Here is a 13,094-nt window from a genome sequence, read left to right on the forward strand (position 1 = left end):
TCAGTCCAGGAAGTGGGGGTGACATGGGGTGAAGCTGTCTGGGAAGTGGGGGTGAGATGTTGAGAAACTCAGTCCAGGAAGTGGGGGTGACATGTGGAGGAACTCAGTCCGGGCAGTGGGGGAGAGATGGGGAGTAACTCAGTCTGGGCAGTGGGGTCGAGATGGGGAGGAACTCAGTCCAGGAAGTGGGGTGACATGGGGAGAAGCTGTCTGGGAAGTGGGGGTGAGATGTTGAGAAACTCAGTCCAGGAAGTGGGGGTGACATGGGGAGGAACTCAGTCCGGGCAGTGGGGGTGAGATGGGGAGAAACTCTGTCCGGGCAGTGGGTGGGTGGGGGGGGGGGGGGGTGGGGAGATGGGGGAAAACTCTGTGTGGGCAGTGGGGGTGAGATGTTGAGAAACTCTGTCCAGGCAGTGGGGGAGATGGGGAGAAACTCAGTCCGGGCAGTGCGAGGGAGATGGGGAGAAACTCTGTCCGGGCAGTGGGGGGGAGATGGCGCGAAACTCAGTACGGGCATTGGTGGGGAGATGGGGAGAAACTCTGTCCGGGCAGTGGGGGGGCGGTGGGGAGAAACTCAGTCCGTGCATTGGGGCTGAGATGGGGAGAAACTCAGTCTGGGCATTGAGGGGGGAGATGGGGAGAAACTCTGTCCGGGCAGTGGCGGGGCGGGGGGGGGGGGGAGAAACTCAGTCCGGGCAGTGGGAGGGAGATGGGGAGAAACTCAGTCCATGCAGTGGGGGGGCGGGGAGGAGATGGGGAGAAACTCAGTCCGGGCAGTGGGGGAGATGGGGAGAAACTCTGTCCGGGCAGTGGGGGAGATGGGGAGAAACTCTGTCCGGGCAGTGGGGGAGATGGGGAGAAACTCTGTCCGGGCAGTGGGGGAGATGGGGAGAAACTCTGTCCGGGCAGTGGGGGAGATGGGGAGAAACTCAGTCCGGGCAGTGGGGGAGATGTAGGGCAACTCAGTCCGGGCAGTTAGGGTGACATGGGGAGAAACTCAGTCCGGGCAGTGGGGGAGATGGGGAGAATCTAAGTCCCGGCAGTGGGGGAGATGGGGAGAATCTAAGTCCCGGCAGTGGGGGAGATGGGGAGAATCTCAGTCCGGGCAGTGGGGGATGGGGGGGGAAACTCAGTCCGGGCATTGCGGGGGAGATGGGGAGAAACTCAGTCCGGGCAGTGTGGGGGTGATGGGGAGAAACTCAGTCCGGGCAGTGGGGGGCGGGGGGGGTAGATGGGGCGAAATTCAGTCCGGGCATTGCGGGGGAGATGGGGAGAAACTCTGTCAGGGCAGCGGGGGGGAGAAACTCAGTCCGGGCAGTGGGAGGGAGATGGGGAGAAACTCAGTCCATGCAGTGGGGGGGGGGGGCGGGGGGGAGATGGGGTGAAACTCTGTCCGGGCAGTGCGGGGGAGATGGGGAGAAACTCTGTCAGGGTGGTGGGGGGGAGATGGGGAGAACTCGGTCCGGGTATTGGGGGGGAGATGGGGAGAATCTCTGTCCGGGCAGTGGGGGGGAGATGGGGAGAATCTCATTCCGGGCAGTGGGGGGGAGATGGGGAGAATCTCATTCCGGGCAGTGGGGGAGAGATGGGGAGAATCTCATTCCGGGCAGTGGGGGAGAGATGGGGAGAATCTCATTCCGGGCAGTGGGGGAGAGATGGGGAGAATCTCATTCCGGGCAGTGGGGGAGAGATGGGGAGAATCTCATTCCGGGCAGTGGGGGAGAGATGGGGAGAATCTCATTCCGGGCAGTGGGGGAGAGATGGGGAGGAACTCAGTCCAGGAAGTGGGGGTGACATGTGGAGGAACTCAGTCCGGGCAGTGGGGGAGAGATGGGGAGGAGCTGTCTGGGAAGTGGGGGTGAGATGTTGAGAAACTCAGTCCAGGAAGTGGGGGTGTCATGGGGAGTAACTCAGTCCGGGCAGTGGGGTAGAGATGGGGAGGAACTCAGTCCAGGAAGTGGGGTGACATGGGGAGAAGCTGTCTGGGAAGTGGGGGTGAGATGTTGAGAAACTCAGTCCAGGAAGTGGGGGAGAGATGGGGAGAAACTCAGTCCGGGCAGTGGGGGTGATGGGGAGAAACTCTGTCCGGGCAGTGGGGGGGAAGAAACTCAGTCCGGGCAGTGGGGGAGATGTGGAGAAACTCAGTCCGGGCAGTGCGGGTGAGATGGGGAGAAATACAGTCCGGGCAGTTGGGGGTGGGGGAGAAGTGGGGCAACGCAGTCCGGGCAGAGGGGGGGAGATGGAGAGAAATACAGTCCGGGCAGTTCGGGGTGGGGGAGATGTGGGGCCACTCAGTCCGGGCAGTGGGGGGGGCGGGGGGGAGATGGGGAGAAACTCTGTCCGGGCAGTGGGGGAGATGGGGAGAAACTCTGTCCGGGGAGATGGGGAGAAACTCAGTCCGGGCAGTGGGGGAGATGGGGAGCAACTCTGTCCGGGCAATGGGGGAGATGGGGAGAAAGTCAGTCCGGGCAGTGGGGAAGATGGGGAGAAAGTCAGTCCGGGCAGAGGGGGAGATGGGGAGAAACTCTGTCTGGGCAGTGGGGGAGATGGGGCGAACTCAGTCCGGGCAGTGGGGATGACATGGGGAGAAACTCTGTCCGGGCAGTGGGGGAGATGGGGAGAAACTCTGTCCGGGCAGTGGGGGAGATGGGGAGAAACTCTGTCCGGGCAGTGGGGGAGATGGGGAGAAACTCTGTCCGGGCAGTGGGGGAGATGGGGAGAAACTCTGTCCGGGCAGTGGGGGAGATGGGGAGAAACTCAGTCCGGGCAGTGGGGGAGATGGGGAGAAACTCAGTCCGGGCAGTGGGGGAGATGGGGAGAAACTCAGTCCGGGCAGTGGGGGTGAGATGGGGGGAAACTCAGTCCGGGCACTGGGGGTGAGATGGGGGGTAACTGAGCCCGGGAAGTGGGTGTGATGGGGAGAAGCTGTGTCCGGGCAGTGGGGGTGATGGGGAGAAACTCAGTCCGGGCTGTGGGGGAGGAGATGTAGGGCAACTCAGTCCAGGCAGTTAGGGTGACATGGGGAGAAACTCAGTCCGGGCAGTGGGGGAGATGGGGAGAATCTCAGTCCGGGGAGATGGGGATAATCTCAGTCCGGGCAGTGGGGGATTTGGGGGCAAACTCAGTCCGGGCCGTGGGGGGGGGAGATGGGGAGAAACTCTGTCCAGGCAGTGGGGGAGATGGGGAGAAACTCAGTCCGGGCAGTGCGGGGGTGATGGGGAGAAACTCAGTCCGGGCAGTGTGGGGGTGATGGGGAGAAACTCAGTCCGGGCAGTAGGGGGCGGGGGGGGGGGTAGATGGGGCGAAACTCAGTCCGGGCATTGCGGGGGAGATGGGGAGAAACTCTGTCCGGGCAGCGGGGGGGAGAAACTCAGTCCGGGCAGTGGGAGGGAGATGGGGAGAAACTCAGTCCATGCAGTGGGGGGGCGGGGGGGAGATGGGGTGAAACTCTGTCCGGGCATTTGGGGGGAGATTGGGAGAAACTCTGTCCGGGCAGTGCGGGGGAGATGGGAAGAAACTCTGTCCGGGTGGTGGGGGGGAGATGGGGAGAACTCAGTCCGGGCATTGGGGGGGAGATGGGGAGAATCTCTGTCCGGGCAGTGGGGGGGAGATGGGGAGAAACCCTGTCCGGGCAGTGGGGGAGAGATGGGGAGAATCTTATTCCGCGCAGTGGGGGAGAGATGGGGAGAATCTCATTCCGGGCAGTGGGGGAGAGATGGGGAGAATCTCATTCCGGGCAGTGGGGGTGACATGTGGAGGAACTCAGTCCGGGCAGTGGGGGAGAGATGGGGAGGAACTCAGTCCAGGAAGTGGGGTGACATGGGGAGAAGCTGTCTGGGAAGTGGGGGTGAGATGTTGAGAAACTCAGTCCAGGAAGTGGGGGTGACATGGGGTGAAGCTGTCTGGGAAGTGGGGGTGAGATGTTGAGAAACTCAGGCCAGGAAGTGGGGGTGACATGGGGAGGAACTCAGTCCGGGCAGTGGGGGAGAGATGGGGAGTAACTCAGTCTGGGCAGTGGGGTAGAGATGGGGAGGAACTCAGTCCAGGAAGTGGGGTGACATGGGGAGAAGTTGTCTGGGAAGTGGGGGTGAGATGTTGAGAAACTCAGTCCAGGAAGTGGGGGTGACATGGGGTGAAGCTGTCTGGGAAGTGGGGGTGAGATGTTTAGAAACTCAGTCCAGGAAGTGGGGGAGAGATGGGGAGAAACTCAGTCCGGGCAGTGGGGGTGATGGGGAGAAACTCAGTCCGGGCAATGGGGGGCGGGGTGGGGGGGGTGGAGATGGGGCGAAACTCAGTCCGGGCATTGCGGGGGAGATGGGGAGAAACTCTGTCCGGGCAGTGGGGGGGAGAAACTCAGTCCGGGCAGTGGGGGAGATGTGGAGAAACTCAGTCCGGGCAGTGAGGGTGAGATGGGGAGAAATACAGTCCGGGCAGTTGGGGGTGGGGGAGATGTGGGGCAACGCAGTCCGGGCAGAGGGGGGGAGATGGAGAGAAATACAGTCCGGGCAGTTCGGGGTGGGGGAGATGTGGGGCAACTCCGTCCGGGCAGTGGGGGGGGCGGGGGGGAGATGGGGAGAAACTCTGTCCGGGCAGTGGGGGAGATGGGGAGAAACTCTGTCCGGGGAGATGGGGAGAAACTCAGTCCGGGCAGTGGGGGAGATGGGGAGCAACTCTGTCCGGGCAATGGGGGAGATGGGGCGAACTCTGTCCGGGCAGTGGGGATGACATGGGGAGAAACTCTGTCCGGGCAGTGGGGGAGATGGGGAGAAACTCTGTCCGGGCAGTGGGGGAGATGGGGAGAAACTCTGTCCGGGCAGTGGGGGAGATGGGGAGAAACTCTGTCCGGGCAGTGGGGGAGATGGGGAGAAACTCTGTCCGGGCAGTGGGGGAGATGGGGAGAAACTCTGTCCGGGCAGTGGGGGAGATGGGGAGAAACTCTGTCCGGGCAGTGGGGGAGATGGGGAGAAACTCTGTCCGGGCAGTGGGGGAGATGGGGAGAAACTCAGTCCGGGCAGTGGGGGAGATGGGGAGAAACTCAGTCCGGGCAGTGGGGGAGATGGGGAGAAACTCAGTCCGGGCAGTGGGGGTGAGATGGGGGGAAACTCAGTCCGGGCACTGGGGGTGAGATGGGGGGTAACTGAGCCCGGGAAGTGGGTGTGATGGGGAGAAGCTGTGTCCGGGCAGTGGGGGTGATGGGGAGAAACTCAGTCCGGGCTGTGGGGGAGGAGATGTAGGGCAACTCAGTCCAGGCAGTTAGGGTGACATGGGGAGAAACTCAGTCCGGGCAGTGGGGGAGATGGGGAGAATCTCAGTCCGGGGAGATGGGGATAATCTCAGTCCGGGCAGTGGGGGATTTGGGGGGAAACTCAGTCCGGGCCGTGGGGGGGGGAGATGGGGAGAAACTCTGTCCAGGCAGTGGGGGAGATGGGGAGAAACTCAGTGCGGGGGTGATGGGGAGAAACTCAGTCCGGGCAGTGTGGGGGTGATGGGGAGAAACTCAGTCCGGGCGGGGGGGGGTAGCTGGGGCGGAACTCAGTCCGGGCATTGCGGGGGAGATGGGGAGAAACTCTGTCCGGGCAGCGGGGGGGAGAAACTCAGTCCGGGCAGTGGGAGGGAGATGGGGAGAAACTCAGTCCATGCAATGGGGGGGCGGGGGGGAGATGGGGTGAAACTCTGTCCGGGCATTTGGGGGGAGATTGGGAGAAACTCTGTCCGGGCAGTGCGGGGGAGATGGGGAGAAACTCTGTCCGGGCAGTGCGGGGGAGATGGGAAGAAACTCTGTCCGGGTGGTGGGGGGGAGATGGGGAGAACTCAGTCCGGGCATTGGGGGGGAGATGGGGAGAATCTCTGTCCGGGCAGTGGGGGGGAGATGGGGAGAAACCCTGTCCGGGCAGTGGGGGAGAGATGGGGAGAATCTCATTCCGCGCAGTGGGGGGGAGATGGGGAGAAACTCAGTCCGGGCAGTGCGAGGGAGATGGGGAGAAACTCTGTCCGGGCAGTGGGGGGGAGATGGGGAGGAACTCAGTCCGGGCAGTGGGGGAGAGATGGGGAGGAACTCAGTCCAGGAAGTGGGGTGACATGGGGTGAAGCTGTCTGGGAAGTGGGGGTGAGATGTTGAGAAACTCAGTCCAGGAAGTGGGGGTGACATGGGGTGAAGCTGTCTGGGAAGTGGGGGTGAGATGTTGAGAAACTCAGTCCAGGAAGTGGGGGTGACATGGGGAGGAACTCAGTCCGGGCAGTGGGGGAGAGATGGGGAGTAACTCAGTCTGGGCGGTGGGGTAGAGATGGGGAGGAACTCAGTCCAGGAAGTGGGGTGACATGGGGAGAAGCTGTCTGGGAAGTGGGGGTGACATGGAGAGGAACTCAGTCCGGGCAGTGGGGGAGAGATGGGGAGTAACTCAGTCCGGGCAGTGGGGTAGAGATGGGGAGGAACTCAGTCCAGGAAGTGGGGTGACATGGGGAGAAGCTGTCTGGGAAGTGGGGGTGAGATGTTGAGAAACTCAGTCCAGGAAGTGGGGGAGAGATGGGGAGAAACTCAGTCCGGGCAGTGGGGGTGATGGGGAGAAACTCTGTCCGGGCAGTGGGGGGGAAGAAACTCAGTCCGGGCAGTGGGGGAGATGTGGAGAAACTCAGTCCGGGCAGTGCGGGTGAGATGGGGAGAAATACAGTCCGGGCAGTTGGGGGTGGGGGAGAAGTGGGGCAACGCAGTCCGGGCAGAGGGGGGGAGATGGAGAGAAATACAGTCCGGGCAGTTCGGGGTGGGGGAGATGTGGGGCAACTCAGTCCGGGCAGTGGGGGGGGCGGTGGGGAGATGGGGAGAAACTCTGTCCGGGCAGTGGGGGAGATGGGGAGAAACTCTGTCCGGGGAGATGGGGAGAAACTCAGTCCGGGCAGTGGGGGAGATGGGGAGCAACTCTGTCCGGGCAATGGGGAGATGGGGAGAAAGTCAGTCCGGGCGGAGGGGGAGATGGGGAGAAACTCTGTCTGGGCAGTGGGGGAGATGGGGCGAACTCAGTCCGGGCAGTGGGGATGACATGGGGAGAAACTCTGTCCGGGCAGTGGGGGAGATGGGGAGAAACTCTGTCCGGGCAGTGGGGGAGATGGGGAGAAACTCTGTCCGGGCAGTGGGGGAGATGGGGAGAAACTCTGTCCGGGCAGTGGGGGAGATGGGGAGAAACTCTGTCCGGGCAGTGGGGGAGATGGGGAGAAACTCAGTCCGGGCAGTGGGGGAGATGGGGAGAAACTCAGTCCGGGCAGTGGGGGTGAGATGGGGGGAAACTCAGTCCGGGCACTGGGGGTGAGATGGGGGGTAACTGAGCCCGGGAAGTGGGTGTGATGGGGAGAAGCTGTGTCCGGGCAGTGGGGGTGATGGGGAGAAACTCAGTCCGGGCTGTGGGGGAGGAGATGTAGGGCAACTCAGTCCAGGCAGTTAGGGTGACATGGGGAGAAACTCAGTCCGGGCAGTGGGGGAGATGGGGAGAATCTCAGTCCGGGGAGATGGGGATAATCTCAGTCCGGGCAGTGGGGGATTTGGGGGCAAACTCAGTCCGGGCCGTGGGGGGGGGAGATGGGGAGAAACTCTGTCCAGGCAGTGGGGGAGATGGGGAGAAACTCAGTCCGGGCAGTGCGGGGGTGATGGGGAGAAACTCAGTCCGGGCAGTGTGGGGGTGATGGGGAGAAACTCAGTCCGGGCAGTAGGGGGCGGGGGGGGGGGTAGATGGGGCGAAACTCAGTCCGGGCATTGCGGGGGAGATGGGGAGAAACTCTGTCCGGGCAGCGGGGGGGAGAAACTCAGTCCGGGCAGTGGGAGGGAGATGGGGAGAAACTCAGTCCATGCAGTGGGGGGGCGGGGGGGAGATGGGGTGAAACTCTGTCCGGGCATTTGGGGGGAGATTGGGAGAAACTCTGTCCGGGCAGTGCGGGGGAGATGGGAAGAAACTCTGTCCGGGTGGTGGGGGGGAGATGGGGAGAACTCAGTCCGGGCATTGGGGGGGAGATGGGGAGAATCTCTGTCCGGGCAGTGGGGGGGAGATGGGGAGAAACCCTGTCCGGGCAGTGGGGGAGAGATGGGGAGAATCTTATTCCGCGCAGTGGGGGAGAGATGGGGAGAATCTCATTCCGGGCAGTGGGGGAGAGATGGGGAGAATCTCATTCCGGGCAGTGGGGGTGACATGTGGAGGAACTCAGTCCGGGCAGTGGGGGAGAGATGGGGAGGAACTCAGTCCAGGAAGTGGGGTGACATTGGGAGAAGCTGTCTGGGAAGTGGGGGTGAGATGTTGAGAAACTCAGTCCAGGAAGTGGGGGTGACATGGGGTGAAGCTGTCTGGGAAGTGGGGGTGAGATGTTGAGAAACTCAGGCCAGGAAGTGGGGGTGACATGGGGAGGAACTCAGTCCGGGCAGTGGGGGAGAGATGGGGAGTAACTCAGTCTGGGCAGTGGGGTAGAGATGGGGAGGAACTCAGTCCAGGAAGTGGGGTGACATGGGGAGAAGTTGTCTGGGAAGTGGGGGTGAGATGTTTAGAAACTCAGTCCAGGAAGTGGGGGAGAGATGGGGAGAAACTCAGTCCGGGCAGTGGGGGTGATGGGGAGAAACTCAGTCCGGGCAATGGGGGGCGGGGTGGGGGGGGTGGAGATGGGGCGAAACTCAGTCCGGGCATTGCGGGGGAGATGGGGAGAAACTCTGTCCGGGCAGTGGGGGGGAGAAACTCAGTCCGGGCAGTGGGGGAGATGTGGAGAAACTCAGTCCGGGCAGTGAGGGTGAGATGGGGAGAAATACAGTCCGGGCAGTTGGGGGTGGGGGAGATGTGGGGCAACGCAGTCCGGGCAGAGGGGGGGAGATGGAGAGAAATACAGTCCGGGCAGTTCGGGGTGGGGGAGATGTGGGGCAACTCCGTCCGGGCAGTGGGGGGGGCGGGGGGGAGATGGGGAGAAACTCTGTCCGGGCAGTGGGGGAGATGGGGAGAAACTCTGTCCGGGGAGATGGGGAGAAACTCAGTCCGGGCAGTGGGGGAGATGGGGAGCAACTCTGTCCGGGCAATGGGGGAGATGGGGCGAACTCTGTCCGGGCAGTGGGGATGACATGGGGAGAAACTCTGTCCGGGCAGTGGGGGAGATGGGGAGAAACTCTGTCCGGGCAGTGGGGGAGATGGGGAGAAACTCTGTCCGGGCAGTGGGGGAGATGGGGAGAAACTCTGTCCGGGCAGTGGGGGAGATGGGGAGAAACTCTGTCCGGGCAGTGGGGGAGATGGGGAGAAACTCTGTCCGGGCAGTGGGGGAGATGGGGAGAAACTCAGTCCGGGCAGTGGGGGAGATGGGGAGAAACTCAGTCCGGGCAGTGGGGGAGATGGGGAGAAACTCAGTCCGGGCAGTGGGGGTGAGATGGGGGGAAACTCAGTCCGGGCACTGGGGGTGAGATGGGGGGTAACTGAGCCCGGGAAGTGGGTGTGATGGGGAGAAGCTGTGTCCGGGCAGTGGGGGTGATGGGGAGAAACTCAGTCCGGGCTGTGGGGGAGGAGATGTAGGGCAACTCAGTCCAGGCAGTTAGGGTGACATGGGGAGAAACTCAGTCCGGGCAGTGGGGGAGATGGGGAGAATCTCAGTCCGGGGAGATGGGGATAATCTCAGTCCGGGCAGTGGGGGAGATGGGGAGAAACTCTGTCCAGGCAGTGGGGGAGATGGGGAGAAACTCAGTGCGGGGGTGATGGGGAGAAACTCAGTCCGGGCAGTGTGGGGGTGATGGGGAGAAACTCAGTCCGGGCGGGGGGGGGTAGCTGGGGCGGAACTCAGTCCGGGCATTGCGGGGGAGATGGGGAGAAACTCTGTCCGGGCAGCGGGGGGGAGAAACTCAGTCCGGGCAGTGGGAGGGAGATGGGGAGAAACTCAGTCCATGCAATGGGGGGGCGGGGGGGAGATGGGGTGAAACTCTGTCCGGGCATTTGGGGGGAGATTGGGAGAAACTCTGTCCGGGCAGTGCGGGGGAGATGGGGAGAAACTCTGTCCGGGCAGTGCGGGGGAGATGGGAAGAAACTCTGTCCGGGTGGTGGGGGGGAGATGGGGAGAACTCAGTCCGGGCATTGGGGGGGAGATGGGGAGAATCTCTGTCCGGGCAGTGGGGGGGAGATGGGGAGAAACCCTGTCCGGGCAGTGGGGGAGAGATGGGGAGAATCTCATTCCGCGCAGTGGGGGGGAGATGGGGAGAAACTCAGTCCGGGCAGTGCGAGGGAGATGGGGAGAAACTCTGTCCGGGCAGTGGGGGGGAGATGGGGAGGAACTCAGTCCGGGCAGTGGGGGAGAGATGGGGAGGAACTCAGTCCGGGCAGTGGGGGAGAGATGGGGAGGAACTCAGTCCAGGAAGTGGGGTGACATGGGGTGAAGCTGTCTGGGAAGTGGGGGTGAGATGTTGAGAAACTCAGTCCAGGAAGTGGGGGTGACATGGGGTGAAGCTGTCTGGGAAGTGGGGGTGAGATGTTGAGAAACTCAGTCCAGGAAGTGGGGGTGACATGGGGAGGAACTCAGTCCGGGCAGTGGGGGAGAGATGGGGAGTAACTCAGTCTGGGCGGTGGGGTAGAGATGGGGAGGAACTCAGTCCAGGAAGTGGGGTGACATGGGGAGAAGCTGTCTGGGAAGTGGGGGTGAGATGTTTAGAAACTCAGTCCAGGAAGTGGGGGAGAGATGGGGAGTAACTCAGTCCGGGCAGTGGGGGTGATGGGGAGAAACTCAGTCCGGGCAGTGGGGGGCGGGGTGGGGGGGGCTGGAGATGGGGCGAAACTCAGTCCGGGCATTGCGGGGGAGATGGGGAGAAACTCTGTCCGGGCAGTGGGGGGGAGAAACTCAGTCCGGGCAGTGGGGGTGAGATGGGGAGAAATACAGTCCGGGCAGTTGGGGGTGGGGGAGATGTGGGGCAACGCAGTCCGGGCAGAGGGGGGGAGATGGGGAGAAACTTAGTCCGGGCAGTGCGGGGGTGATGGGGAGAAACTCAGTCCGGGCAGTGTGGGGGTGATGGGGAGAAACTCAGTCCGGGCAGTGGGGGGCGGGGGGGGGGGTAGCTGGGGCGAAACTCAGTCCGGGCATTGCGGGGGAGATGGGGAGAAACTCTGTCCGGGCAGCGGGGGGGAGAAACTCAGTCCGGGCAGTGGGAGGGAGATGGGGAGAAACTCAGTCCATGCAGTGGGGGGGGCTGGGGGGAGATGGGGTGAAACTCTGTCCGGGCATTTGGGGGGAGATTGGGAGAAACTCTGTCCGGGCAGTGCGGGGGAGATGGGAAGAAACTCTGTCCGGGTGGTGGGGGGGAGATGGGGAGAACTCAGTCTGGGCATTGGGGGGGAGATGGGGAGAATCTCTGTCCGGGCAGTGGGGGGGAGATGGGGAGAAACCCTGTCCGGGCAGTGGGGGAGAGATGGGGAGAATCTTATTCTGCGCAGTGGGGGAGAGATGGGGAGAATCTCATTCCGGGCAGTGGGGGTGACATGTGGAGGAACTCAGTCCGGGCAGTGGGGGAGAGATGGGGAGGAACTCAGTCCAGGAAGTGGGGTGACATGGGGAGAAGCTGTCTGGGAAGTGGGGGTGAGATGTTGAGAAACTCAGTCCAGGAAGTGGGGGTGACATGAGGTGAAGCTGTCTGGGAAGTGGGGGTGAGATGTTGAGAAACTCAGTCCAGGAAGTGGGGGTGACATGGGGAGGAACTCAGTCCGGGCAGTGGGGGGGAGAAACTCAGTCCGGGCAGTGGGTGAGATGGGGAGAAATACAGTCCGGGCAGTTGGGGGTGGGGGAGATGTGGGGCAACGCAGTCCGGGCAGAGGGGGGGGTAGATGGAGAGAAATACAGTCCGGGCAGTTCGGGGTGGGGGAGATGTGGGGCAACTCCGTCCGGGCAGTGGGGGGGGGCGGGGGGGAGAAACTCTGTCCGGGCAGTGGGGGGGAGAAACTCAGTCCGGGCAGTGGGTGAGATGGGGAGAAATACAGTCCGGGCAGTTGGGGGTGGGGGAGATGTGGGGCAACGCAGTCCGGGCAGAGGGGGGGGTAGATGGAGAGAAATACAGTCCGGGCAGTTCGGGGTGGGGGAGATGTGGGGCAACTCCGTCCGGGCAGTGGGGGGGGGCGGGGGGGAGAAACTCTGTCCGGGCAGTGGGGGAGATGGGGAGAAACTCTGTCCGGGGAGATGGGGAGAAACTCAGTCCGGGCAGTGGGGGAGATGGGGAGCAACCCTGTCCGGGCAATGGGGGAGATGGGGAGAAAGTCAGTCCGGGCAGTGGGGAAGATGGGGAGAAAGTCAGTCCGGACAGTGGGGGAGATGGGGAGAAACTCTGTCTGGGCAGTGGGGGAGATGGGGCGAACTCAGTCCGGGCAGTGGGGATGACATGGGGAGAAACTCTGTCCGGGCAGTGGGGGAGATGGGGAGAAACTCTGTCCGGGCAGTGGGGGAGATGGGGAGAAACTCTGTCCGGGCAGTGGGGGAGATGGGGAGAAACTCTGTCCGGGCAGTGGGGGAGATGGGGAGAAACTCTGTCCGGGCTGTGGGGGAGATGGGGAGAAACTCAGTCCGGGCAGTGGGGGAGATGGGGAGAAACTCAGTCCGGGCTGTGGGGGTGAGATGGGGAGAATCTCATTCCGGGCAGTGGGGGAGAGATGGGGAGAATCTCATTCCGGGCAGTGGGGGAGAGATGGGGAGAATCTCATTCCGGGCAGTGGGGGAGAGATGGGGAGGAACTCAGTCCAGGAAGTGGGGGTGACATGTGGAGGAACTCAGTCCGGGCAGTGGGGGAGAGATGGGGAGGAACTCAGTCCAGGAAGTGGGGTGACATGGGGAGAAGCTGTCTGGGAAGTGGAGGTGAGATGTTGAGAAACTCAATCCAGGAAGTGGGGGTGACATGGGGTGAAGCTGTCTGGGAAGTGGGGGTGAGATGTTGAGAAACTCAGTCCAGGAAGTGGGGGTGACATGGGGAGGAACTCAGTCCGGGCAGTGGGGGAGAGATGGGGAGTAACTCAGTCTGGGCAGTGGGGTCGAGATGGGGAGGAACTCAGTCCAGGAAGTGGGGTGACATGGGGAGAAGCTGTCTGGGAAGTGGGGGTGAGATGTTGAGAAACTCAGTCCAGGAA

This window comes from Heterodontus francisci, chromosome 1 (assembly GCF_036365525.1).
Source record: "Heterodontus francisci isolate sHetFra1 chromosome 1, sHetFra1.hap1, whole genome shotgun sequence".
In the NCBI taxonomy this organism is placed as follows: domain Eukaryota; kingdom Metazoa; phylum Chordata; class Chondrichthyes; order Heterodontiformes; family Heterodontidae; genus Heterodontus; species Heterodontus francisci.